The sequence below is a fragment of the Equus przewalskii genome, chromosome 3 (assembly GCF_037783145.1).
Source record: "Equus przewalskii isolate Varuska chromosome 3, EquPr2, whole genome shotgun sequence".
Lineage (NCBI taxonomy): Eukaryota > Metazoa > Chordata > Mammalia > Perissodactyla > Equidae > Equus > Equus przewalskii.
This window is the reverse complement of record NC_091833.1, coordinates 54,519,365-54,534,294: the sequence shown is the minus strand read 5'-3', so window position 1 is coordinate 54,534,294 and position 14,930 is coordinate 54,519,365.

Here is a 14,930-nt window from a genome sequence, read left to right as displayed (position 1 = left end):
GACAAAATACTACATATTTCCCATTTGCTAGGTTCAGGGCTTTAGGGCAAACTAGGTGTGCTTCCAAGGAGTTAAGTCTCTTCTCCCCACCATCCCATTTCATCTCTGACATAAAAACTCTTCCTGGAGCCAGCCCTGTGGCTGAGTGGTTAAGTTCATGCGCTCCTCTTCGGCAGGGCCAGTTTTGCCAGTTTGGATTCTAGGCGCAGACATGGCACCACTCATCAGGCCATATTGAGGCAGCGTCCCACATAGCACAACCAGAGGCACTCACAACTACAATATACAACTATGTACTGGGGGGCTCTGGGGAGAAAAAAAAAAAAGGACGGGCAACAGACATTAGCTCAGGTGCTAATCTTTAAAAAAAAAAAAAAAGTAAGGACTCCTGGTTTAAAAAATATATTATTTCCTGAAACCTCTTGCTGATGTGTGAAATTATTTAAGAAGGAGAAAAATCAAACTTTTACTCCACCATGATAGGTAAGAATTTAATGTTTAAGGGACTGAAGGTTGTATATGGGTGCTGTGCTAGACTGGCCCAAAGGACTGCAAGGAAGCAATACTGTCTCTCAGTGTCCATGCCAGCAAGAATTCCGCCGTCTCAGGAGCTTCCCAGTGTGTTTCAGGTAACACTGAAATACTGGATCCTCACTGAATTCAGCCTTTGTGAAGCAATAACTGCAGAAAAAACTAGAGTACTTCTAAAAGGCAAACAAAAAGTTTACTTGAGATTTAAGTTGGAATCACTTGAACCCAGGACAAGATGTACACACCTAGATCAAGGAGTCGCAGTTTGAATCTGCTGAATACACTCTACAAACAGGGCAAGCATAGCCTCTGCTCAAATTTTCAAGCGGAATATGCATTCCATTTGGCCACCTAGAATAAACTGTCCAGAAGAAGAAACAGGAAGAACCCATTTCCTACACAAGGTACACACACTTGAGCTTCCAGAACCATGTTAAACAGCCATTTACTCACTTGCAGAACACCCTGAGTAGGATTTAAGCATTTTGTTGAAGAATTAGATTGTGATTTTAGGTGAAGTGACCAACTGCCCAAATAACATTCTCTGTCATCATTCCTGGTTGTCAGGAAGCTCTCACTTCACTTAAAATAGAGGCCCCATCACTGTGGACAGTCAAGTTTTACTTCAGCAAAAGTCCATCATAGAGGCTGAGTTCTACTTAACCACAGAGATGTCAATAGGGTGCCGTTAGATTCAATTAAAGAAAACCTAGGGTTGACCCAGTGGCATAATGGTTAAGTTCGCATGCTCTGCCTCAGCAGCCCGGGGTTCACAGCTTCAGATCCTAGGCGTGGACCTAGCACCGCTCATCAAGCCACACTGTGGTGGCATCTCATAAAATAGAGGAAAGTTGGCACAGATGTTAGCTCAGGGCCAAACTTCTTCATAAAAAAAAAAAAGAGGGCCGGCCTGGTGGCACAGCAGTTAAGTGCGCACCTACCGCTTCGGTGGCCCGGGGTTCACCAGTTTGGATCCCAGGTGCGGACATGGCGCCGCTTGACAAGCCATGCTGTGGTAGGAGTCCCATATATAAAGTAGAGGAAGATGGGCGTGGATGTTAGCTCAAGGCCAGCCTTCCTCAGCAAAAAGAGGAGGATTGGTGGCGGATGTTAGCTCAGGGCTAATCTTCCTCAAAAAAAAGAAAAAAAAACACCTAGGTCAAAAAGGATTCAAACAGTAAGGAAATGTAATTGCCTAACTCCAGACCTACATATCTAACTGCCTTCCTAACATCTCCACTTGGATGTCCCACAGGCATTTGAAGTGTCAGATGTCCAAAACTGAACCCCATCTTCCCTACAAATCAGCTTCTTTGGTCTTCCTCTTAGTAAATGACACCTCCACAGACCCATGTGCCCCTGGCAAAAATCAGGGATTTCTTGATATGGTCCTCTCCCTCACCCGCCAGATCTAATCAATCACCAAATCCTACCTCCTATCTTGGGGCCGGCCTGGTGACATGGCGGTTAAGTTCACGTGCTCTGCTTTGGCAGGCTGGGGTTCATGGGTTCAGATCCCGGGCACGGACCTAGCACCACTCATCAAGCCATGCTGTGGCAGGCATCCCACAAATAAAATAGAGGAAGATGGGCACATATGTTAGCTCAGGGCCAATCTTCCTCACCAAAAAGGAGGAGGATTGGCGGCAGATGTTAGCTCAGGGCTAATCTTCTTCCAAAAAAGAAAAAAATATATATATGTATATAACTTGATTCATCTAAGTGCTTAACATAAATACGGGAGTTATTTCTAGTTGAATTTATTCACATTCAACCATGCAACACATTAATGGCAAAGGTACGTTTTTGGTACTGGGACTATAATAGTGACCAAAACAGACAAGGTCTTTGAACTCATGGAACTGACATTCTAGTGGTAGAGACAACAGACAAAATAAGTACATGTGTAACAGAATTTTAGGTAATGATAGGAAGGAAAATAGTGAATAAGGCACAGAGACAGAAATATGTGCTGTTTTAGTTAGGGTGGTCAGAGAGAACTCCTCAAGGAGGTAGCTGTTGGAGTCGATCCCTGAAGGAAGTGAGGGAGAAAGCCATACACATAGCTTAGGGGAGATTTTACAAGGCAAAGGCAGGAGTGTGCTTGGCACTTGCAGTGGATGGTGGAAGCCAGTGTGGCTGAATAGAGTAACGGGAACAGCATAATAGATCATACCTGAGGGGTATCCAGGAACAGGCTCACCCAGGGCCTTGTAAGCAGTGGTTAGCACTTTGCTTTTATTATAAATGTGATGGGAAACTATGGGAGGATTTTGAGCAGGGGCAGGACATGACCTGGCTTAAACTTTAAGTGGTCAGAATAATCCAGTTAATTACAATCAGGATTCTAATAATCCAGATCATTCTGGATGTTGTATGGACAGTGGACTGTAAGGAAAGTATCAGGGAGATGAGTTAGAAAGCTACTGTCATGAAGTCTCTCATGGTTGATTTCTTCTGACAAGAGGCAAATCTACAAATGAAGTGTTATTTATATATGGTCATGTGACTTTATCTTTTCTAGAATGATATTTTCTACAAAGGAAAACATGCTGTAATGACAACAGTGGATCATTAAAAATAAAACAAGAGGGGCCAGCCCCATGGCCGAGTGGTTAAGTTCGCCTGCTCCCCTTCAGCCGCCCAGTGTTTTGCTGGTTCGAATCCTGGGCGTGGACGTGGCACCACTCATCAAGCCATGCTGAGGTGGCGTCCTACATGCCACAAATAGAAGGACCCACAACTAAAAATATACAACTATGTACTGGGGGGCTTTGGGGAGAAAAGGAAAAATAAATATATAAATAAATAAAACAAGCGTTGGATTAATATCATTGGTAATATTCCCAATAAAGAATAAGACTAGTATTTTCATTAAATTCAGTATTTTTTTTTTATTTTCTCCCCATTTCTGAAGCTCGAGGATGAAATTTTGCTTAGCTGCTACAGCTAGGGTTGGTCCAGAGCCTTATTGTAATCCTACCTCAGGCATTGGAATAGGTACAATATTTTGACTTCAAATGAGTTCTGGCATCTTGGATACTCCAGACTTCTTTCTTTTCCCAGAGACCAAGGCTGAAGCCAAATAGTATCAGGTTTTGCTTCATAATGTAATTCTAAGATTCTTTCAGCTGCTAATTTTATAATTGTCCTACTTAGATTGTAGGAGCCACAGTTCAAGGGAATAATTATTGAAAGAGAACATAATACAGAAAAGTTGGGCTTCAGATTAAGGTTTAACTAACAAATATTGAAATCCTCCAAAAAAGTTTAGGAACCTATTTCCTGTCCTGGGACTATTTGGAGCCTTTCCTTGTAGCAGAGGCTCTGAGGTGTCTGATATTCCTCATCCCATACAAGCTGCATGAGAGTAATTGCTTCCTTGCACCAGGGCTGAGCGATCTCAGGCACTCAGACTCAGTACAGTTGCTCAAGAATCACACTATAAAAGTAGTGGCACATCATCAAATGATCCCTCTGGCCATAGCAGGAGGAGTTTATTCTGTTTAACTGGTTCCTATCCTTCATGTTTTGGCTACTGTAGTAAGCATTCGGGGTTGGAGCCCCCCGGCGTTGATTTTCCCTTCTGTTAATAACAGCATAGGAGAAGCCAGTGGGGTGGGATGGAGGGATAGGGAACATGGTGTCCACCAATCAGAATGAACTCGTCACCCTGGATTTGGGAAGAGCACGGGGCCTAAGTCAACCAGTCACACTGAAGCACTTTCCTTTGACAAGAGTGAAGAAACGCACTCCTACTCACTGGTCGTTCATAAACTGAGAAGCATGTAGCTGAGAGAAACACTGGCAGCCGTTTTGCAACAAAAAGATTTCTATGAAGAAAGGAATCAAAGAGCAACGAAGAGTTACCAAGACACGGAGGACAAGATACCAGATCCTAGTCACATTCTTTGAGCTACCAGATTGATTTCCACCTACAGCTATCCCTACTGCTAGACTTAGTCACATGACTCAATAAATTCCCTGCTTCATTTAAGCCAGTTTGACTTGCCAGTTTATTTCTCAAAATCAAAAGTATTCTAACTATGCTGAATTGCTGGTTGTCAGCTTTGCATTACTGCCACCCACTTGTACCATCTCTGCATGGCAAAGGAGAAGCCAGGAACTTTTCTCAGAGTCCTCTTCCCTTTACGGCTCCAAGTTGCCAATGAGTGGCACTCACAGGAGAGTGGGAAGGCGGAGAAAAGAAGCTAGTATTCTCAGGAGGCTGTGGCAGCTTCACAGACTTCTCTTCTCCCAGGAGATTGTGGCAGTTTCAAGCTTCTTAGATCTTACCACAAGCTCTTCTTTGCAGTTGTGGCAGGCAAACACAATGGCTTCCCAGACTACTGTGCAAACTCCTGCTTTACAGTCAAGGAGACCATAAATGGCAGCTTCTCAGACTTCTCCAAAAGCCCTGGCTTCTTACATTCCTCCATGAGTTCTGGCTTCTCCATCTGCTCCAGTGCTTCAAGCCAAAGTCATTAGTGAATGTTCTCTAATCCTTCAGCTGCAGCTCCCAGACCTTCACTCCTCCAGTTTCTCCTGCATTCGCCTACCCTCAGTTCCTACATTAAATCTCTTTATTCCAGAATACTTGCTGTGGCTTTGTTTTCCTCACTGCACCTAGTTATTGGTAATAGAAGTGGTTTCTAGGAGGCACAGAACTTTATGGATGGGAATTGGTTCTCTGATCCCATTAGGTTGAAAGGACTCCATCACCAGTGATAATGGCATTAGTAGTCCACAGCGTACAGTTGCAAATGTTTAATTATCACCTTGGGCTACCAAGACATTGCTGCAATATAACATAGTGGAAATAAAGGGTACAAGGACTGCAGAGTGGGGTGGCTATTTCAAATTATACTGGGGAACTTCAGGAAAGAAAATGATAAGCTTAAGCTGTAAATCCCTACTTTGAGGTCTGGATAAGGAACCAGAAAGTTTCTGACCTGCCTGGGGAAAAAAAAAAAATCCTTACCTGATGAAGCCAAAGAGTCAAGATTTCTGGGAAACAAGCCCAAGATCTGATGATGAAGATGGCTGAATTACAAAGCAAACTGAATTCACCTGCACGTTCTCTTATGTTAAAATTAAAAGTATTGATCAGAGAGAGTATTAGATTAGATGAAGATATTTAGACAGATTTCAATGAAACTGAGGACCTTGAACGCCAGAATTTTGCCAAGCCTTCCTTGCCAGCAAAAAGCTTTTCCTCTGCGGTGGTGCAGAATAATGGCCCCAAAGATGTCCACATCCTAATCCCCCAAACCTGTGCATATGTTACCCTACATGGCAAAAGGGATTGGGGAGATGTGGTTAAACGGAGGATCTTAAAATGGGAGAACTGTCCTGGGTTATGTGGGTGGGCCCAATGCAATCACAAGAGTCCTTGTAAGAGAGAGGCGGGTCAGAGTCTGAAAAAGAGATTTGAAAAGGATGCATGACTGGCTTTGAGGACAGGGGAAGGGGGCCACATGCCAAGAAATGCATGTGAGATCTAGAGGCTGGCAAAGGCAAGGAAAGAAATTCTTGCCTAAAGGCTTCACAAGAAATGCAGCCCTGCTAACACCTTAATCCAGCCCAACGGGACCTCCAGAACTGTAAGATAATGAATTTGTGTTGTTGGAAGTGCCTGCATTTGTGGTCATTTGTTACAGCAGCAATCAGAATCTCGTCCATCTACTGTCTGCAGATTGGCCTCCTCCTGCCTGAAGAACCTCTGATGGCCTGTCCTGAAGTAGTTGCTTTGCAGAGGAATGTTGATTCTCCTCAAGACCCAGACCTATCATCTCTCATTTCATTGCTTCTAGACTAATAACTAGACTCAAATCCTGGAAGACCCCAATGGAAAAAGTACATTGCATAATATTCTATGGTGTTGACCATAGTTTAAGAAATTCGGAAAGCTATTTGTAAAGACTGCTAAAACATTTCTTAAAGGGGATACAGTATTTGCTCAAGGGGACTGAAACATAAAAGTTTTTTTGATCTGCTGAGAGTTTAACTTTACGGCTAACTGGCAGTCTAGGTGACATATAGCTCTAGTTGTGGGGGCTGATTTTTTTCGTCAGTATTACAACGTGGTTGTATGATGATAGTAATAATCCAGTAGGAAGACAAAAATTAGTGATGTAGAGTGGAAATAGGGCAATAATTGGAGAAGCCAAGTTCTTAAGTAGGTGAGAGCAGATGGGATCCAGTGCACACGGTGGAGCAGAGACTATTCATCCATAGCACAGGAGGAAAGGAAGGCTGGTGGTCAGATGTAGGTCAATCTGTAGGTTTGGTGACAAACAGATAATTAGTTCTGTTAAAAAAGAATCAACAGGCCCCAAATGGAGTCACTTATGTTAGGCCCCGCAGTGCAAACCAAGACTTAATCTTTAACCTAATTGTGTTTCAACCTTCCCAGGAATGCGGCCTTTAACCAGCCAACCTGGAATTTCCTGGTCGGCACTAGGAGGTAATCCACTGAAAGACTTCTTCCATTCTTCCCTTGGAGGGAGATCTTGTCTAAAACAATGCATTCGTCTCTTTTTTTTTTTTTTTTTGAGGAAGATTAGCCCTGAGTTAACTACTGCCAATTCTCCTCTTTTTGCTGAGGAAGACTGGCCCTGAGCTAACATCCATGCCCATCTTCCTCTACTTTATATGTGGGATGCCTGCCACAGCATGGCTTTTGCTAAGCGGTGCCATGTCCGCACCCAGGATCCAAACCGGCGAACCCCAGGCCACCGAGAAGCAGAACATGCGAACTTAACCGCTGCACCATGGGCCAGCCCCGTAAAACAATGCGTTCTTTGCTAATAATTTCCTTTTATTACTCCCTCTCTGCCTTTGAAAACCCTTCCTTTTCCGCAGCTCGATGGACCTCCTTTCTATTGCTGGATGGGATGCTACCCAATTCATGAATCATTTAATAAAGCCAATTTGATCTTTAAATTTACTCTATCGAATTTTTATTTAACAGTCCTGATTCCTTCTATCTTTCTCTGCCAGCTAAGAAGTCTGTCATTAGCTAAAAGAGTGTGGCCAGAGGTGGAAATAGAGAAGATTTGAGGATATTAGGGAAAGTGGAAGCACAAATTCATGAGGCCCAAGGAATCCAAGACTTTAATGAAAAAATGTTGATCAGGACAGAGGCCACACAGAGGCTTCCTGGATGCTACTGGAGATCTACTTTTAAGATTTGAAAGTTGCTCCCTCTAGAAACCTTCTGCAGGATGTCATTGATTTATCTCCTGTGGCTGTGGTCATTTAGGCAGTTACAATCTATCTTTTTGTGTGTTCAGCCAACTCCCATTTCCCCACCTTGACTCTGAGGACTCATGAGAAACCCAGGTAGTAAATACCTCTTGAGTTGCCTGCCAAGCCATGACTCCTTTCTCTGAACTCTTCCCCCAAACAAGGGTGGCCCCTTTGAAGCCAAATGTATATTACGTGACCCCACTCCCACCTCCACTGCCAAAGCCAAGTCCAGGGTGGACACCTGACCCAAGCTGATCAATTGACTTTTCTGTCCTGGGCATTGAAATTGGGATACTGGGTCTCTAAGCAGTTGGCCAGAGGGCTAGAGCTGGGAGGAAATTTGATTATAGGACTGAGCAGGCTTTTTGCATCATGTGGATTAGAGAAGCTGAGAACATAGGTTTGAGTGTGAAGGGGGAGAGAGAGAGAATGAAGCAGATATGTAGAAAGAACCAGAGACCATGTGGTTGTGACAAGACAGATGGTATCTCCCTTGGTTCTTTTTTTTTTTTTTTTTTAGGAAGATCAGCCCTAAGCTAACATCTGCTGCCAATCCTCCTCTTTTTGCTGAGGGAGAGTGGCCCTGAGCTAACATCCACACCCAGCTTCCTCTAGTTTATACGTGGGATGCCTGCCACAGCATGGCGTGCCAAGTGGTGCCATGTCCGCACCCAGGATCCGAACGGGCGAACGCGGGGCCGCGAAGCGGAACGTGAGAACTTCACCGCTGCGCCACTGGGCCGGCCCCTGCCTTGGTTCTTGATGACATACCAGTCACTGACTTCCGTCCTCAGCTGAACTTCCTCCCTTGGGTTGTATGCAATGCTCCTGGTTCCCCTAGATTCACACTTTCCATGAACAAATCTGAGTAGATTTCTATTACGGTAACCCAAAGAACCTTGGTCAAGAGCAAAGATACTTTAAATGCTATGCTGAGATCAGGATATACTGCTTCTACAGCATTTTACTAATTTAGTATAATAACCAGTTCTGTCAGGAAAAAGCAAAAAGGAAGTGACATGAGGCTGGATGATTATTTAGTGACTCCATGCAGACTCTTGGGAGACCTGGAAAGAAAAAAGCAAGAATCCCTACATACAATCCAGCTGTAAATTTTTTTTAGTCATAAGAAAACTTTTTCAATTTGAAAAGCAATGATAATAGAGATAAATCACTTATAAGATTACCTTCCTATTAGAACCACTCTGAGCATTTTGATGTTTGGTGTCAGTTTCTTTCCCTTATGTGGTTGCTTTTATTTTTTTTAATTTATTTTCTTTTCTCCCCAAAGCCCCCCGGTACATAGTTGTATATTCTTCGTTGTGGGTCCTTCTAGCTGTGGCATGTGGGAGGCTGCCTCAGCATGGCTTGATGAGCAGTGCCATGTCAGCACCCAGGATTCGAACCAACGAAACACTGGGCCGCTTGCAGCGGAGCGCGGGAACTTAACCACTCAGCCACGGGGCCAGCCCCAATGTGGTTGCTTTTAAACAGTGGAATTAGGGGCTGGCCGTGGCACAGCAGTTAAGTGTGCATGTTCTACTTCTCAGCAGCCTGGGGTTCCCCAGTTCGGATCCCAGGTGTGGACATGGCACTTCTTGGCAAGCCATGCTATGGTAGGCGTCCCACATATAAAATAGAGGAGGATGGACACGGATGTTAGCTCAGGGCCAGGCTTCCTCAGCGAAAAGAGGAGGATTGGTGGCAGCAGTTAGCTCAGGGCTAATCTTCCTCAAAGAAAAAACAGTGGAATTAGAGTGTAAAATATAATTGTATGTCCTACTTTTTCCATCAGATATAATGCCATCTGTATTTCCTATGTTGCTGTATAAACTTCATAGCTAAAATTGTAATGACTGTCCAATATTCTATTGAATAGATATACTATGAAAATAACACTGCAGTGACTGTTTAGTGCCCTCCAGTTTGGAATTCCAAAAAAATTTCTAATTTAGTGAATATGGCTATTTTTATCACTAGAGAAAAGTTCTCTTTTGTAGGGTTGGAAATAGTCAGACTTTACCATTTCCTGCATCCCTCAGATTAATATTCACCCTTTTCTTGGATTTATTCTGAGTCAATCACCCTTTGATTAATAATTCAGCCCCATAGTTACCCTCATATGAGGAAAGTGTTATCTTTCATGGCAGCTGTAAGTGTTCAGGCCGCTGGAAACAAAACCTTCCTTTGTCCCTAAAATTGTACATAGATAAATTAATAAATTGGCATTTTGATTTTTACAGTGGCTTGTGTGTTTGTACAGTGGCAGAATCTGTACCTAGAAATCTGAAAACTAGGCCTCGGCCTGTGGTGGGTACTGCCATCCTGTGGGCCCTTTTTGGAAGGCTTGCCAGTCCCCTTCATTCCCATCTCTGTCTTCTGAGCATTGGCCTCACTGACTATGGAAGACCTCAAAGCTGAAACCAACAAAAAACAGCCAAGCAATCACACAGTAATTTTCAGGAGATAGCCAAGAAGAGAATAGAGAGTTCTCATCTATACTCAGAGCTTCAAATACCATCTCATGTTGATAACTTTAAGACTTCAGATTTCTGTTCATTATCATTCTGTCATTTCAGGTGCCTTCCATCATATATAGATTTAGCATTATCTGGATTTTCCCCCCTCTTCTTCAACATTTAATTAAAGCCCTCTTGATCATTTTGGCATATTTCAAGGGGAACCTGTTTTCTCCTGGTCCTTTAAGGATGAACTCTATTCCTAGGCAAGATACTAGTTTTCAGTATCCAAAGATGTGACTCAGGAAACCACATTCTATGCAGCTAAGCATCTGCATACCATATCATTCTTCTTCCTTCCCCTTGCCAACCTTCTATTGAAAACACTGTTGAGAATGCCTGAGTACTCCAGCTTCTGACCTCGCACTTCAGAGTCCCTTAATGTACATCCTAGGTCTCTTCTGCAAGAGATGGATGACCTTCCCCACAAATTAGTAAAAGCAGATAGTGATTGTCAACTTTGGGGAAACTGTAGACTGGTATCACTTTCCAGCAAGATACTCCAGGAAGACGACATACCTCTCCCTGGCCACAGCAGAGACCGAGGCTGGCCCCAGGCTCTTCCTCAGGAAGTTGCCAAACATCATATGGTTAACAAAGCAGTTCATTGCGGCCTCTTGTGAGACAATCGGCACGACAGGCCTAGCACAGAGTCTAACAGTCTAACAGCTCTTCTTTTTGGGTCTAGGAGCCAGTATCCTTGCATTGTCTACCACTTGTGGAGCTTCATTATTTTATTTCATACTGTATTCTTATTTTTACTTCCAAGTAATATTAAAGTACACAAGTAATACATGAATATAGTTGTACCCTAAAAATCGAGACAAACAGAAGTATATAGAGTGAAAAAGAAAAAGTCCTCTTCATTCTACTCCTAACCCACTCTGACTCTACAAAAATAGATGTATAAACTTCAGAGTGGTACCGCTTCTTGAATTCTGCCACTAAGATCTTCTGGTCTGTCCTCTTCTCTTGGAGAATCTACTATTCTCCAAGATTTGTCCTTGGTTCTCTTCTCTTATTATTAAAAATCACTTTTTATAACTTTTTTTTAATCAATGTGGTTTGTAATCACTTAGTAGAGTGTATGATCAGAATTTCACCATGGCCCACTAGCTGCCAGGCTGTTAGTCTCTAGAAGCAATCATCTAAGTTGATCAGTAAAGACATATTGCTTTTGGTTTTTTGGTTTTTTGCTTTTGTTTGTTTGTTTGTTTGTTTGTTTTTTGAGGAAGATTAGCCCTGAACTAACATCTGCCGCCAATCCTCTTCTTTTTTGCTGAAGAAGACTGGCCCTGAGCTAACCTCTGTGCCTGTCTTCCTCTACTTTATATGTGGGATGCCTGCCACAGCATGGCTTGACCAGCGGTGCCATGTCCGCATCCACGATTGGAACGGGCGAACCCCCAGCCACCAAAGTGGAGCGTGCAAACTTAACTGCTGCACCACTGGGCCAGCCTCTGGTTTTGGTTTTTTAAAGTTACTCACATCCTTCCACCGTTTTCAGTCTTTACTTATACTGGGGAAGTTTCTTCAGTGGTTTCTTTCTCTTAATTTTTTTTAAAGGTTTTATTTTTCCTCTCTCTCTCCAAAGCCCCTCAGTACATAGTTGTGTATTTTTTTAGTTGTGGGTCCTTCTAGTTGTGGCATGTGGGACACTGCCTCAGTATGGCTTCATGAGCGGTGCCATGTCCGTGTCAAGCATACGAACTGGCAAAACCCTGGGCTGTCGAAGCAGAGCGTGTGAACTTGACCACTCAGCCACAGGGCCGGCCCCTCTTCAGTGGTTTCTTAATCTCTTGGATAGAAAATGTTCTAGGATGTTTTGTAAAATTTTCCATGTCACAGCTCTGAGCCCAGGTGATTGAATGTCTAATATTACATAAAGAATTAAAAGCTGACAGGCTGATTGTATAATATAAATTTATTTATTTGCTACAGAAGAGTAGTAGTTTTTTTTTTCAGATTAATCGCCTATTTCAATAAGATTTGCACCCTGAGAATCGTAATAGCAATTCCACCAAACGTTTTTTCTTTATTTGAATTTTTTATTGAGATACTGTAGATTCACACACAGTTGTAAGAAATTATAGAGAAAGATTTCATGCACATTTTACTCAGTTTCCTTCAGTGGTAACATTTTGCAAAAACTGCAGTATAAATCACAACCAGGAAATTGACATTAATACAATCTGCAAATCTTCCTCACATTTACCCAACTTTACTTTGTGTACATTATGCAATTTTACCACATATGTAGGTTGGTGTACCCACCACCGTAGTCAAGGCATAGTTCCAGCACTTGGTGCTGCCCCTTCAGAATATACCCACCTCCCATCAATTAATCCCTGAATCACTAAGCTGCTCTCTATTTCTAAAGTTTTGTCGTTTTGAAATATTACATAAAAGAATCACATTGTCTCCAACCTTTTGGGATTTTTTTTCACTCAGCAAATTCCCCAGAGATCCATCTCCAGCTTGTTGTATGTATCAATAGTTTGTTCCTTTTTATTGTTGAGCAGTGTTCCACGATATGGATGCACTAATTTGTTTAAACCATTCAGCTGTTGAAGGACATCTTCCAGTTTGGGGCTATTCTAAGTAAACTGCTGTGACCGTGCATGTACAGATTTTTGTATGAACATAAATTTTAATTTCTTTAGAATAAATGCCCAAGAGTTTAATTGCTGGGTCAAATGGTAATTGCATGTTTTGTTTTATAGGAACCTGCCTAACTGTTTTCCAGAGTGGCTGTACTATTTTACATTCCCACCAGCAATGTCTGATGATACACTTTTTCTGCATCCTCACCAGCATTTGGTATTATCACTATCTTTTGTTTCAGCCATTCTGATAGATGTGTAGTGCTATTTCATTGTGATTTTAATTTGCATTTCCTGGTGGTTAGTGATGTTGAACATCTTTTCATGTGCTTATTTGCCTTCTGTATATCCCCTTCAGTGAAATGCCTACACATGCTGAAGAGGAAGAACTCTCCTTGTGTTTCTCCTCTACTCTGCTACCACTACACTCACACTAAGAACACTCCACTTCACAACACTTCTGACACTAACTCTAAAGGAAAACACTCTGTTTTCTCCTTTACTCACATTCACAATGCCCTCTGTGACCAGATATGTGTGGCTTTTTCCCCAACAGCAAGCAATTCTCAGATTCTCCCAACAGCAGCTGGTTGGCCTACAACTTAACTCAATTCTGATACTGTCTACCTGAAGATAGCATCAGATCTCACGGGTTAAGGGCTCAGAGCTGCAAGTCCAAGTCTTTACTTGTGCTTCTAACCAACCAGCTGTAAATCAGAAGTTCCCACAACTCCCTCCTCAGGCTCCACTAATTTGCTAGAGGGGCTCACAGAACTCAGGAACAGTTTGCTTACTGGATTATCAGTTTATCATAATAGAATACAACTCAGGAACAGTCAGATGGAAGATACGCATAGGGCAAAGTGTGGGAGAAGGGTCACAAAGCTTCCATGCCCTCTCTGGATGCACCACCCTCCCAGTGATGTGGGCTTGGCAAGCCAAGAAGTCGAAAGAAAGATTTCTTGGACTCTCAAGGTCTGGTGGTAGTGCTCCTTTATTCAGAGAATAGCATGGAGTAGCATGGGGACAGGCCCCATGGGGAGGGCAGAACTGCAGCATGGGGACAGGACCCCATGGGCAGTGAAGAGCTACAAACATGGGTTGAGGGTAGGGCTAAATTTGTAAGGCATAGGTATATGAGTTATTTCTTTACAAGACAAAGGAATGATTAAGTAAAAAAGTCGTTAAAATGATATCAGTGCAGGCAAGGTCTGCTTATTGGGTGATCCTATAACTTTGGATACGAATTGGATCAAGATTGGATCAAGTCAGGATGTCCTATGCTTCCTGGATGATAGAGATCGGTATGCAGGACAGGATGCCTTGGGCTTTTCTCCCTGGGGCAGGCTTGATCCTCATCACCAGTACCTCTATGTTTTCACCAACTCAGAAGCTCCCCAAACATTGACCTTTTGGGTTTTTATGGAGGCCTTCTAATGTAGGCATGGCTGATTAAATCATTGACCATTGGTAATTAAATCAACCTCCAGTCCCTCTCCCTTCCTTGGAGGTCAGGAGGTGGAGTGTGAAAGTTCCAACCCTCTAATCACATGGTTGGTTCCCCTGGCAAACAGGCCCATCATGTGGTTATCTAGGGACTTTCCAAAAATCACTTATTAACATATGGGTGTGGTTGAAAGGGGATTTTTATGAATAGCAAAAGACACACATTTCCCCTGTATTGCTCTGAAGCTATTTCAGAAACTGAGGACAAAAATAAAAATTATTATAACAAAAGATGCCCCTATTGCTCTAATCACTTAGGAAATTACCAGGTCTTTGAGAGCTCTGTGCCAGGAAGTAAGCAAGACCAAAAATATATTTAGTTTTTTGTTGTTGTTGTTGGATTTTTTTTGGTGAGGAAGACTGGCCCTGAGCTGGTATCTGTGCCAATCTTCCTCTGTTTTCTATGCAGGATGCCTCCACAGCATGGCTTGAAGAGCAGTGCATAGGTTCGGGCCTGGGATCCGAACCCATGGACCCCAGGCCCCTGAAGCAGAGTGCGCAAACTTAACCACCACACCAC